Source organism: Peromyscus leucopus, chromosome 13 (assembly GCF_004664715.2).
Source record: "Peromyscus leucopus breed LL Stock chromosome 13, UCI_PerLeu_2.1, whole genome shotgun sequence".
Lineage (NCBI taxonomy): Eukaryota > Metazoa > Chordata > Mammalia > Rodentia > Cricetidae > Peromyscus > Peromyscus leucopus.
Genome location: NC_051074.1, coordinates 48,252,282 through 48,265,964, shown reverse-complemented (window position 1 = coordinate 48,265,964; position 13,683 = coordinate 48,252,282). Strand labels below are relative to the sequence as shown.

Sequence of the window (13,683 nt, the reverse complement as noted above, 5' to 3'; positions counted from 1 at the left end):
TTCTCTAGTGATGGCAAGTGGTAGGGCTATATCACCTGCCGCAGCCATCTCTAACGGATGGGCTTTATATAAGCAGCTGGGCCTAGGGCATATGCAAGCAAGGCTCTGACACTTCTTTTTTGCTCCAGCTCTCTCCAGTACCAGGAGCTTCTAGGGGACAACATCTGGTCTTGACCCCATCAAAATGGGTTTCCTCATTTTTGATCACAAAATTGCCAAGACACTAAACACATGTGAGGGTACACAGGTCCTTAAAAATATTTACTTAATAACGACAAACCCATCACCCATATTGTGTTGTATTGGATTCCATTATATGGTCCTATTTTATCTTCAACAGAACAGGGAGTCAACATTGGCAAGCAAGTCCCCCTCCTTTCGCATTAGTGACCTCAGTTTGCATTAGCCATTCCCTCTACAGCTTCCATGGATGCTCTTCAGAAGAAACATCAACAATGCACCATAAAAACAAACAAAACCTCAACCATGGTTTAGCCCTTATTTCCCTCACAAACTCCGCTTATATTGCACCATTTACTTTTATCATTGCGCTAACAAAACACTTGGCAACAGCAACTTAAGGAAGGAAGGGCTTATTTGTTTCCATTTGAAGGGATACAGTCCATTATGGCTGGGAAGGGATGGTGCAAGGCAGCTCATCATTATAGATCAGCAGCCAGGAAGGAGAGAGAGAGAGAGAGAGAGAGAGAGAGAGAGAGAGAGAGAGAGAGAGAGAGAGATATGAATGGTGGCATTCTGTTGCTTTCCTTCTTTTTTTCTCCTTCTTATTCCATCTGAGACTACAGCCCACAGGGTGGTGCCATCTACATTAAAGGCGGGTCTTCTTCCTTCTCAGGTACACGTCTCTGGAGGTGTGTCTCCTAGGTGACTCCAATTCTTGTCAAGTTGACAACGAATACTAACCATCACATAGATGATATGACTGGACAGCTGAAATATCAGCTATGTAGAGAGGAAGACTGTTCAACTAACATTAGTTAAATACTAATTATATTCCAGGCTCTGCAAATGTATTGTACAAACAACATGATAGAATCCTCATAATAAATTTGCAAATTAGGTATTAATTGTATCCTTTCCTTTTACAGATGAAGGAACTAAGGAACAAAAGAGGTGAAATAATTTGACCAAGATTCAAAAATCTACACACACTATGATTTGAGTCAAAGACTAGCCCTTGAACAATAAGAAAGAAACCTTGAGAAGTGACAAAGAAAGAAAAGGCGTGCTAGAAACACATGTTCTCTCTCTCTCTCTCTCTCTCTCTCTCTTTCTTCCCCCCTTTTCCAGTTAATTTTGGTTCCTATAGCGTGGCGGAGTTCACCAAAGCGCACTCCTTCCAACTGTCCTCTGTGACATTCGCTTGTGAGAGCCACTGCCAGTCAGCACTGCCCTCCTTGTCCCCAGCACAGTGCAGAGTCACCGTGGCCTTGGGCATGAGGCTAGGGGAACTGTGTTTCAATTCCATTCACCAACCTTGAGAGGCCGGAACAAGGGAACATAAGAACCGCCCCCCAGGCCAGCAGCCAGCCTGAGGAGTGAGCAGAAAGTGACAGCTTACCTCTGAAAGGGACAGGCCCTGAGAGGTCTAGGAATTTGATGAAAGTTTTAAGAATGCAGGTAGAAAACAAAGAGCAAAAACTCTTCCATTCCCTCAGCCCCAGTCAAAGAAAATGGCTTTGGGATGCTAAGCCTCCACCCCTGTTCTTGTTTATGCCTCTGAAATCTACCCTAGGTTACTTTCAGGGCATTGGAGTGGTTGGATTTCTCCCTGGCGTTAACGGGAATCTCATCTACAGGCCAATTAGAACACACCCAGATCTGCCAGGAAAGAGTTTCTTGCCTTTGGCTTTATTGGTTTCCTAAAACAAGTGTAAGAAATTAGCAAGCTCACCACCCTGGCCAAGAGGCAAGCATCTTCAGGAAGGAGGCGGAGGAGGATGCACAGGCCCCTGCCGCCCTCTCTCCTGAAGCAGGCTGTCCTTATCTACCGCCACCTGTTCAGCACCCTGTAGCCTCAGGGACTCGTCAGCTCACGATGCAGACCTCAGGTTTCGTCCCTGTGTCCCTGAATGTGTGACCCACCCGTGTCCTTGGAGAACTCTGAGCTTCAGAGTCCTTGTCTGTTCAGTTTCGGGCGATGCCCCCTTTATACCAACTTGGCTGTACATAATTTGAAACCGTAGAGGAAGCCAAATACTTAGATATGGGAAGGGTGGCCTTCAGTCTTTCTCAGTCCCTACCTTACACTCCTGGGTTGGTGTTTAACTGTAAATTATCTTTGCTATTATTGACTCTAGCGCAAGGTGGAGAGGAGGGGGGGGAGGGTACAGGGAGGGGAAAGGGGAGAGAGAGAGAGAGAGAGAGAGAGAGAGAGAGAGAGAGAGAGAGAGAGAGAGAGAGAACATGTGTTTCTAGCACGCCTTTTCTTTCTTTGTCACTTCTCAAGGTTTCTGGGAAAGGAGCAAATGGACGGAATGTCCTTAGCCAGCCCCTTTCCCCGCCCCTGGCCAGAGAGGGACACCAACTACCACCCTGTCCTCTCCCCTCCCCCACCCTCATCCGAAGAACAGTCAGGAATGTGAAAGCGGAGGCCTAGGGAGAGGTTTCAGGATCTGCCTGACTTTCTTCAGGCAGGGACAGTGCCTGCCTCACGTGCTTCTCGGCAGTCCTCCAGGGCTTTTTCCGAACCGGTTCCCAGCGGCCTTCTGGGGAATCAGCCTGCTGGGCTGATGTGGTTCAGGGCAGAGAGCGGTACCAAGCCTCCTCCCCTCAGTAGCAACAACAACAACACCCCACACACACCCCAAACGTGTCTTTACCCCACACTGTGTTCATGGCCCCCCAAACAAATACTGATAGTAATTAGCCCTCCAGAATAACAAGGACGGTCTACTTTGCTCAGCTGTACTGCGCATGAGCAAAGCAGCTCACTGCGCCTGAACTCAGCCTCAGTGACCTGACCCGGGCCACTTCCCTCCACCCCGCAGGACCAGCCCCTGTTTTTTTCAAGCTGGAGTTTCCTTTGGGGGCACAGTTCAAAAGATGGGGCGAGAAAACATGTGCTTCAGAAAACTGCCACTTGGTTCGTAATTTTTGACAATCCGACCGCTTGATCGGGTATTTTACCACCCGCCAGTCAGTTCTCCTGCGTGCCCTGATGGCGTTGTAAGGCTTCGCAGGGCCTTGATGCTGTCCGTATTGAAACAAAAGCAAATAAATAAACAAATAAAAAAGTAAAATAAAAAAAAGATGAAGCGGGGGGGGGGCGGGGGGAAGGGAAAAGGGTGAGAAGTTACCTCTTTTTAAGCCACGGGAAGGGTTGGAAAGCCGACTTTACCAAAATAGCCGCTCAAAAAAAAAATTTTTTTTTTTTGAAAAACAAATTCACCACCAGTTTCTCCTGCTCCATTTATTTCAACTAGTGTGGTATTAATAGAACGCCTAACAGCAGGGAGTAGGGAAATAAATGTATTCTCACTCACAAGGGAATGACTAAATGACTCACAAATGCAAAAATAAATAAATGGCTCCCTGTGAAATTCTGAAACTACATTACCCCAACCGAAACACCGGCGCTTTTTAACTGTAACCCAACATGCTAAATCCAATCAGTTTTATCTGAGGCCACAGATAGATCAAGCGATCAATCTCCATTATCTCCGGTTCTTTTTCATCTTCATAGTGCTATTTTTCTTCCTCCAAGACATTACAGTTCATTTCCTCAAGCCTTCCTCAGTTTAATGGCTGATTTTTCCCACCAGGAAAAAAAAAAAAAAATCCCACTTCCTCTAGAGGGAACAAAGGAAAATAAAGCCAGGAAGAAAGTTTTGGAAGGCTATGTCTGGAGGCTATTCAGCGCCGGGGGAAACAGTGCCGGTGGGTAAGTGCTGTGTACCCCAGCTTCTCTGAAATGCTCTGCTAAATGCTAGCAGGTGCTGCCTCCTGACACTATAAAAAGATCAACTTTTTGTCTCCTTTATAACTTGTGAACAGGTAGGCCCCCGAGGACCTGAATGAGGTCATGCCAATTAACTCACCGGTTCCTGCAATCAGAGTGATAATGACATCCTTAGCAACCCTGCTCCCGCTACAGTGCCACCCCATGCTGTGAAAACCCTCTTCATCTATGTGGGGTGGAGGGTGCCTGGCCGGACCTGTGATCCTGAACCCTGCAGGCTGAGGATTACACTAACCTCTCACCTCCACCTCGGTAACACCCAGATACTCCTTTCCCTAACAAAAGAGGAGCGAGGGGGAAAAAAAAGAAAAAAGACAATAAAACTTCACCATCACCAAAAGCTGAGGACTCAGGCTTCCCCCAGACTCCATAGATACCATGCTAGCTCTTTAGAATTACTTCTTATCAAGAGGAATTAATGAACTCTTGTCTGTAAGCCTCATCCAGCCTGACTGCACTGTACATATATACCCCTTGCTTAAAATCTGGTCGCTGGGCTGCCTTTACCAACGGATGTTCACAGTGACTTCACAGGATGAGACTTGATACACCAAAGGCAATGTCCAAGACCAAAAAGTACCTTGAAAATTCAGCTTCTTAGAGACACACTGAATAAATATGACAACCAGGACAGCAGTCAAGAAGACATCTCATAAGTAGGCAAACTTATCTCAACAAACTTAAGCAAGAAACACTTCAGTTTGGGTCAATAATTATTACATAAAACCTTTCCTACCTGCCCCAAGGTGTGTTCACCATTTGGGGAAATCTATTTTTTTAAAAAAAAGTGAGACAAATGAGTATATCCTTATTTTTAAGGAAGCTGAAATCCAGTTGGGCAGAAGGCAGGAAGGGAAAAGGGGGAGGGAGGAAGAGAAGACACCAATAACAATAACACAAGTCCAATGAGAGTGGAGTCTTTCCTATGTAGAGTTTTCATGGCTATAGCCTTCCTGGAAACACCAGGACAGGACAGCTAGATAAGCATTAAAATGAAAGGCAGGGGGAGGGGCAGGAAGAGAGGAGGAAGGGAAGAAAACAGAAGCAATGGGCCTGAGGGACATAGAGACCAAGGAGCAGCTAAAACTCCCCAAGAAACCAGAGAGCCCGGTTAAAGAGACATTATCCACCCGACCTAACATGGGCTTCCATTTCCCTGTAGCCTCAGGTACCTGCAGTCAACTGCGGTCCGAAAATATTCAGTGGAAAATTCTGGAAATAAGTAATGTGTAATGTGTGAGTGGTGTTTGTGATGAAGTCTCACACTGTCTTGCCTCTTCCTACCTGAATGACACCTTGGTCCAGGTGTGTGTCCCATCTACCCATTAGTCCCCTGGGAGCTGACCCTGTCGTCAGGCCAACTGTCCTGGATGATGCAGGACTTAAGTTCAAGAACCTTTTATTTCGTTGAATAACGGCCACCAGGAACTACAGTAGTGTGGTTGGCAATTCTACCGCAGCCCATTGTTTTAATTATTCTGTAACCATTAATTCCTGTCACTATCTCTTGCTCCACTTCATTTATGAATTAAAGTTTATAGTAGATCTACACATATTTAAATGCTATATATTCAGTGTGTATATTTACATGTGCACATATATAGTAGTTACACACATACAGAAAGACATGGTATATAGGGCTTTGTACCACCTGTGGTTGCACCTCCTGGGTGTTTTGAAATAATCCCTTTGGATAAGAAGGATCTCTTGTACATCTCAGGTCTTTCCAATTTGGATCTACTGTATGGAAGACTATCAAAAATTTCAATGAACATGTTTTACTTTGTGGTTTTTATTTTTCATAACCTCCTTCCTTTTCCAACAGAGATTTTGCCCGTTCTAAAATAATGGTGCTAGCACAAAGAGGGCTCTCTACAAATGTGTGAAGGAAGAGAGAAAAGGAGGAGAGGGGGGAGGGAGGAGGAAGGGGAATAAAGGAAGGGAGGGAGAGAAGAAGGAAAGGAAGGAAAAAGGAGGGGAGGAGGAAGAGAGGAAGGGAGAGGTAGAAAGCAAAGTGGGAGAGAGGGAGGAAGAAAGAGGGGCATGAAGAAGGAAGGGGAGAGAATGGGAAGAAAGGCAGAAAAAGATGACTAGAGGGAAGACGCCAGACGGTCACGATTCTGGTTGGCTGTCACAGGGCACCTACGCTTTCTGTTGACTTCCAGTTTGTGCTTCAGATAAGGCTGCTTGCTCCCAATGAGGCAAACGAAGGGGATGAAGGCAGAGGAAATGAGAAAAGGAAGGAGGAAGGCAAGGAGGAGGAAGAGAGGAGGGGAGGGAGGACAGAGGAGTTAGATGGGGTGGGCAGAACATGCATGGGGTGGAAATTGCCTACTGGAGGAGTGTGTGTGGTACGTGCAGTGTGCAGTAGGCACTGAAGGAAGACTGTGTTCTCAGCCTGAGTCCTTACACACACATGGACGGCAGTGTGGAAAGTCCTATGACTTCAGAAATGATTTGCCGAGCCAACGTTATCCCTAATGTCAGCAGTTACCATATGTTTCTCATTGGAGGATATCAATTCTCTGTTTTCCTAATTGATTCCAGTAACATAGATACCCTGAAAGCTGTATACCACTCACTGATTGCTGGGCAAACATTATTGAAGTGTCAATATTTGCTCTTTTTCCTAGAACATCATTGTCAAACGCTGCAATTCATTTGGGGACACGGCTCTTATATTTAATGCATGGAGAGTGTCGATACAAACTAATTCTTCTTTTTATTATTCTTCATGCTTCCTCTGGTCACAGGCCTGGCTTCATCTACCAGTCATTGTCCAGAAATGTTCCTCTTGGTTCCTGCAACCAACAGCTGCTACATGGTGCAATTTCTACCAGTTCTCACAAGCCTGAAGAATGGCCACTGACAGTCAAGGTCCTCCTCCTCTTCCTTCTCCTCCTCCTCTTTCTTCTTCTTCTTCCTCCTCCTCCTCCTCCTCCTCCGCTTCCGATTCTGCTTCCTCTTCCTCTTCTCCTCCTCCTTCTTCAGTGTATAACATATGGCGGCTCACTTTGCTGCCTCACCACTTGGTCCTGGCTCATTTAACTTGAATAAAGCATCCATTCAAACTTCTACCAACCATCGCACGGCTTCATTACTGCAATAACCACATACAGCATACTTCGGGATAATCTTGTTCTCATGGCAAGCAAGTATGTGATCCCTTTCTGTGTGTTTGTTTTGCTTTAGAGAGAAGGGACTTTGTCTTGTCAGAGTCAGTGACCTTAGACCAGGACAGTCCCCGTGACTCATCTGGATTTGCAGGGACCTGATTTGCAGGTACACATACAGTTGGACTCAGGTGCTTGGTTTCTTCTGGGGTAACTACTCCAGCTTTATGTTTCCTTGCAGCATGTGTCCGGCTACCACACTAAATTACTAGGTATTATTCTGGACCTGAGTGGTCCCATTTTTCAGATTATTTTCCTGTCTTGACTTGGATTCAGACCAAATCGCTGCCGCACACACAGGCCTTAGGAAATAAGAACCTCACAGTCTTCAGGCCTGATGATTTTGGTCCTCCTCTTCTTCCCCACAGCAACACCTATGTTGAAGGAAATATAAATGCTTCACTCTTTCCAGCTGTGTGGGTGGCGATCCGGGTGTTTCTATCAATAAGAGCAACCTGTGATATTTCTCAGATGTGATGTGATGTGCCAGCCGGTCACATTTCTGATTCGCTATCATGGATGAGGCCACCTACGTTCTTAGTTTACTTCCAATCCTGTTTCAGATAATGCTGTTCCTAGTTAGGCAGAGGATTGCTGTAACTTGTGATAATGAAGTGGCTAAGGAGCCCATCCCATGCTGGGAAGAGAGTCAGAGCCCAGCACTGGGTGAGAAACAGTGTTCCTTAGGGTCTGGGACAGAGAGATGAAGGCAAGGTGTTGGTTGGGCAGTTACAGCAGAGACCAGCCTGAATCTTGATTGACTGCCCACGTTTATACTAAAGACCGATACCATTTTTGAAGAAACAGCCCTCTGTGGAAACAGCTCTGCAGAAGCAAAGATACTAGCTATTTTTTTCTCACTGTTGGGCTTCTACAAAGGCAAAATTACTTTCTTTCACCATGGGCAGTAATGGTTTAACCAAAACCTTATACAGCCAGCATGGATGGGTAAAGAATGGAGCCTCTGGGCAAGTGCTATGGTTGGAATCTGAAATGTGCCAGCATAAGCTCATGTTTTAAATGTTTGTTCATCAGCTGGTGCCACTGTTTGGGGAGGATCTGGAAATTTGGGGGTGGGCTTCTTTGAAAGTTATCCCTGGCCTCCAGTCCCTACCTTTCTCAGCTTCTGAGTCCAGAGATGTGAATGGACCACCAAAGACGCTCACAACCGTGAACTGAGATGAACGTCCATGATGAACTAAAACCATAGAAACTGTGAGCCAAAATAATTCTCCTCTTTTTAGTTGTTTCTGTCAGTGATTTCAGTCACAGAAAAGCAATTATTACTGTGAATTTTTTTAAACAATTGTACATAAGAACTCTCTAGAAGGAAGGGGAGAAAAAGAAGTGTCGCAGAAAGTAGGGGATGGTTAGCTTTGCTGTTCATACTTCCTCAAGTGCAATCACATTGATTCAAGCTTCCGTTTCTTCAGACAGTCCAGGGAAAAACTGAAACCCAGATCTAAGTGGCTTCCTTCTGGCATCTTACACATGGTATCGAGTAAGTCACTCAACTTCATAGCTATGAAGAGCTTCCAGGTAGAAACCCACTTCTGTTGAGTTTGCCGACCCTGAGGAAGCTGCAGGTTTCCCCGGCTTCACTATCACCAGACTGCAGGCCAGGTTCCGTCAGTGAGAGATCTCCCAGGGCCAGAGGAATGGAGGGCCCTGGGTGAGTCTGTCTGCCTTGGCAAGCCGTTTACATTAATGGCTGTGTGTCCTCTGTGGCTCTGACTGCCTTCCTGAAGTCCCTTGCTGGATTCCCTAACACTGCCTTTCCCTAGGCTTCTCAGGGCTTAAGTAGGGCAGCGCCCTCTGCTCTGGTTCATTTCCGAGTTGCAACACCGCTTCCTGTGTGACTTCTCCTTTCTTCCACCTCGTGCACTGTGAATTCTGCTGTTAACTACCCTCTGCTAAGTACTACGAGAGGATTTTTTTTTTTTGTCTAAATTGACGCTGTCTCAGCGTCAGAGATCCAGATGAAATCTTCAATCAAATTTCAAGTCAACTCATCAAAAATCAAAGGTGTAAAGAGAGAAACAACGGGAATAGCATCTGTCAGTCTTCAGCTGTGACCTGCAGTATCTTTAGGTACAGCCAGTAGCAATAGCCAGGCACACGGCTCACATTTGCCCAAAGCATCCTGAACTAAGCATCGCTCGCTACGATCGTCCTCATTTCTTAAAGTTGATTGCATACTAGTTGTACAAAATAACGGGTCCATTCACTTTTGTCTGCGAGGCTTGATTGCATAGTAGAATGGGCTTATTCCAACATCTTGAGACACAGGTGTAGGGCGCTTGGATTATTCTCAGCTCCTCCCACTGCTGACTCACCACTTTTTTTTTTTTATCAATGGGGAGACTGAGACTGTGAGTGTTTGCATAACTCGGACACACACGGCCATACAGGTAACAACTGTCAGCCCATTCCTTTGAAAGTGCATTCGTTTAGAACTCTTAGCTTATAACACCCCCCGCCCTGCCCCCACCCAGATCTAGTTGGCTTTTTCGTTGCTGTGATAAAGCATCATGACTAAAAGAAACTGGGGAGGAATAGGCTTATGACACCTGAGACAGGCTATTGTCAATAACGGAAGAGAAGCCAGGTCAAAGCCACACAAGAAGAAGGTTCAAGGCTCGAACCTGGAGGCAGGAACCGAGGCAGAGACTGGAGGAACATGGCTTACTGTTTGCTTTCCATGGTTTGCTCACCTTGTTTCCTTATACCACCCAGGACCGCCTACCCAGGGGCAAACTACCCACAGTGGATGCCCTACAGACTTGCCTATTGGTAATCCTATGGAGGCAACTGCTCAATTAAGGATCCCTTGCTGTTGGTTGTTTTTGCTCTTTTGGGGGGCCCCATCACCCAGCTCCCAAATAAATCACACACGGAGACTTATTATTTCTCATGAAGGCCTGGCCTTAGCTTGGCTTGTTTCTAGACAGCTTTTCTTAACTTTAAATTATCCCGTCTACCTTTTGCCTCTGGGCTTTTTCCTTTTATTAATTCTGTGATCTTACTTTCAATTTTACTCTGTGGCTGGCTATGGCTGGGTGGCTGAGTGGCTGGCCCCTAGCATCCTCCTCTCCTTGTTCTCTTGCTCCTCCTTCTTTTTCCTTTCTCCTCCCAGATTCCTCCTTCTATTTCTCCTGAAAGCCTCGCCTATTTCTCTCTCTTGCCTCGCTATTGGCCACTCAGCTCTTTATTAGACCATCAGGTGTTTTAGAAAGGCATAGGAACACAGCTTCACGAGTTAAACAAAAGTTCACAGAGTTAAACATTCTGAAGTCTTCCAGGTGACTCTAGCTTGTGTCAAGTTGACAAAACAAAACAAAACAAACAAACAGAAAACCATAACCAGCACACCTGTGCCATACTGACTCTGAAGGTTGTGGTAACATCCCCTAATTGTGTTGAGAAGGGACAGGAATTCTGGAGAGTGGCCATTAAGGACCCCAGGCCTTTGAGGCAACCACTGCTCTCTCCATTCTAGTCCTTTGAGGGCATCTTATCTGCTTAGAGGCATTAAAATTTATATCTAGATTGGGACCCAATAGCTACATTTCAAGATACACAGGAAAGGACAAATGCTGATTGCTAGGGAGACAACCAGCCTTCGTGGGAGGCTGTGAGGGACGGCAAACCCCCTTGTGCACACAGCCCTCTGTCTGCCGCATGGGTCGTGTGGCCTGGAGCCCGCGGGCGGTGCACTCTGGGCCACAGAGCTCTCTGTCAGCGGGTGCCACAGGACAGCGGCAGCCCCTGGAACAGGTGGAGGCTCTGGTCTTCCACACCTAAAAGCTGAGGGAGGAGCGGCAGAGGACAGTAGTAAGAGCAAGAGAAGAAACCTCTTTAACTGGGGGAGGGGAATAACTGCAGACAAAGGGAGATTTTCTAGACCCCAGTGACATCCTTCCCACTGGCTTCCCCTCCCTTTCCTTTTCTCATAAGCTTTATTTTTTTTTTTAATTTTAATTTTTAAAGACTGACTTGTCAAAGCATTCCTTCTCCTTTTCTGGGCCTTTCTGTTTCCAGATGTAAACACAGGGTGTGAGCACTAGGGTTTGCCTTAGAGACCCAGTGATTAAAAAAAAAAAAGTCTGTTTGAGTCTGAATCATTTGAATCATTTCCATAGTCTTGGAAGCATAAGAGAGAGCTCAGAGTTCCACAGGGGAGAACGGGCGAAGGGTTAAGACTCTCACCGTGTATTAGAACTTGATTTATGGCATGGATCAAGTTCATGTTCCTCTCAGGATTTGGGAAAACGAAATGACAAGCTGCCAAGTATACAATCTAAAACGGCCATGTAGTATATTAGCATGCGACCTGGGCCTCTGGGGACAGGCACAAGGGGGACCCCGCTCCTGGGGTTCTGGGAAGTGTGGGAAGAGCTCCTCCTTCAGTCTAGAGGTGTGTCTAGAAAGAAAGCATGGTCAGCTATCGATTGCCCCAGGGATGGGCAACTCACTTTGTGATTGATAAAAATTCTTTGATTTTCCTCGTTTCTTCCATTTGCTCCCTGCTGTCCATCCTATCCCGAGATGTGGGCAAAGAGGAAGAACTCAGAATCCCAGCAGCCCAGCCTTAGGAGTGGGACGTACTACTTCTCTCTAATCAGCACTGATGCGGCTTTTCATTGCCCTTCTGTACCGCATTTGACGCTGAGTACCCCAAAAAATTTGCTTTTGAATATATATATAAAAAAAAATCATGAGATTTGGTGACCTTTCCAATTAAATCCAGTTTACACCTGTGTCTGGTGGACACCGGTGGGCATTTCCATTTCTCGCTGTAAAGGAGCTGTGTAGCAGAAATCTTAAAAGTTCTTATCAATAAAATCAAACCCGAGACGAGTTATTGGGGTCCATGCTGGTAGATCAGAGAGACAGAGCAAGCCACAGCTATCTCACCTTGCCGGATCCTCAGCTGGTTTTGTCTCCTCAGACTGGAGGCCTCTCAGTCCTCATCTAGAATGAATCTCAGCTGAACTGTGTTGCTCCATAGCCTGAAAGCTTAACCAGCCAAATGCTTAACCAGCCAAAATGCTTAACCAGCCCAAAAATGCCTAACCAGCCAAATGCCTAACCAGCCAAATGCCAATGCTCCTAGTTTCTGGTCCTCACGCCTTATATATCTTTCTGTTTTCTGCCACCACTCCCTGGGATTAAAGGTTGGCTTTCTGGGATTAAAGGCGTGTCACCATGCTTGGCTATTTCCAATGTGGCCTTGAACTCACAGAGATCCAGAGGGATTTCTATCTCTGGAGTGCTAGGATTAAAGGTGTGAGTGCCACCATTTTCTAGCCTTTGTATCTAGTGGCTGTCTGTTCTCTGACCCCAGATATTTTTATTAGAGTACACAATATTTTGGAAAACACAATACCACCACAGAGCTGGTGTGCGTCTTCTTATTTATCTTCTTACACTAACTGGTGAACACCCTCCTCTGCTAGGCTCTGAATGGTCACGTCTTTTTACAGCCCAAAGCCAGCAGACGTGGTCCTGATTCAAATGCTGCGGTCCAGAGTGCATTTGGGGATGGAGGTTTTATTCAAAAGGACGAGGGGAGCCCGTGCATGTAAACACAGCCACCTAAAACAAAAAAGGGAAGCCATCCAAAGAAGAGTCCTATGGAACAGAAGTGCCTGCGATTTTAATTATTATTAAAAAGAAGAAGAAGAAGAATAGCAGATGGAGAAAGCAGAAGGCTCCGAGGCATGGTCTGAGAGACAAAGGGAGGGGGTGGGGTGGGATGCACGATGTCTCAAGCCCAGCGCCTCACCTTGGCTGCAATTATCACGGGCACATTCTGCCCTGACAGGGGAGGCACGGGATTGATACAAAAGGGCTTTTTCATTTTTACTTCCTGGAGTTTGTGAGTAACTGGCTTCCCAGGTGTCAATTACTCTGCTTGCTCCGAACAGAATTCTCCTCTCTCCATCGCGGCACAAGCACTTAAGAAATAAAACCCCACTGGGTCCTCCCCTCACCAGGCTGGCCTGGGTGGGCCCGAGTTTGGAGGTGGGAAATAGGAAGAGAGAGGCCGAGGGGGAACCAGAAATTTCCATTTCAGAATTGAGCAGCCCTCCAGCCTCACCTGGGACTAAAACATAGGCCCATGCTGCCCTGCTCTGTGAGCCTTGTCAATCAAAGACCCAGACAAAGGGCCATGTGCTCCCTGAAGCCATTTCAGACCTGCGAGAATACCTGAGCCTGGACACATGAAAAGTCCCCAGGCAAGAGGGAATTCCTGACCTACAGGAAAGCAGACTCTGACTTCAGGGCCTCCAGGAGGGCACTGTCTGCAGAGAGACAGCAACTCCTTTCACTTAAGGGTCTCTCCAAGAGAGCCAGAGAGTCCATCAAAAATGATTTGTCAAACTGAAGGAGAGCCATGGGTTACTTGTGTGCTGTGGGACAGCCCAAGGAGACATGCTTTCGAGAAGACTGAACTAAGTTCCCCCGCCCCTTAAGATTCAGTCAACAAGGAAAGCGCCCATCATCAGTGACAAAGACCCAAGT

General features: G+C 46.4%; 2 long non-coding RNA genes across 2 annotated transcripts in view; one reads left to right on the top strand and one right to left on the bottom strand.

The window, feature by feature from the left end:
- The window catches only part of LOC119088909, a 38,090-nt gene extending 25,976 nt beyond the window's left edge, over window positions 1-12,114 (bottom strand). The window contains exon 1 of the long non-coding RNA XR_005092664.1: window positions 12,073-12,114. This is a non-coding gene — a long non-coding RNA (uncharacterized LOC119088909). The remainder of the gene's footprint in view (window positions 1-12,072) is intronic.
- LOC119088910 lies at window positions 3,789-7,059 on the top strand. Its single transcript, XR_005092665.1, has 2 exons — window positions 3,789-3,904; window positions 6,736-7,059. It is a non-coding gene; the product is annotated as an uncharacterized LOC119088910 (long non-coding RNA).
- Window positions 12,115-13,683: the final 1,569 nt, after the last annotated feature.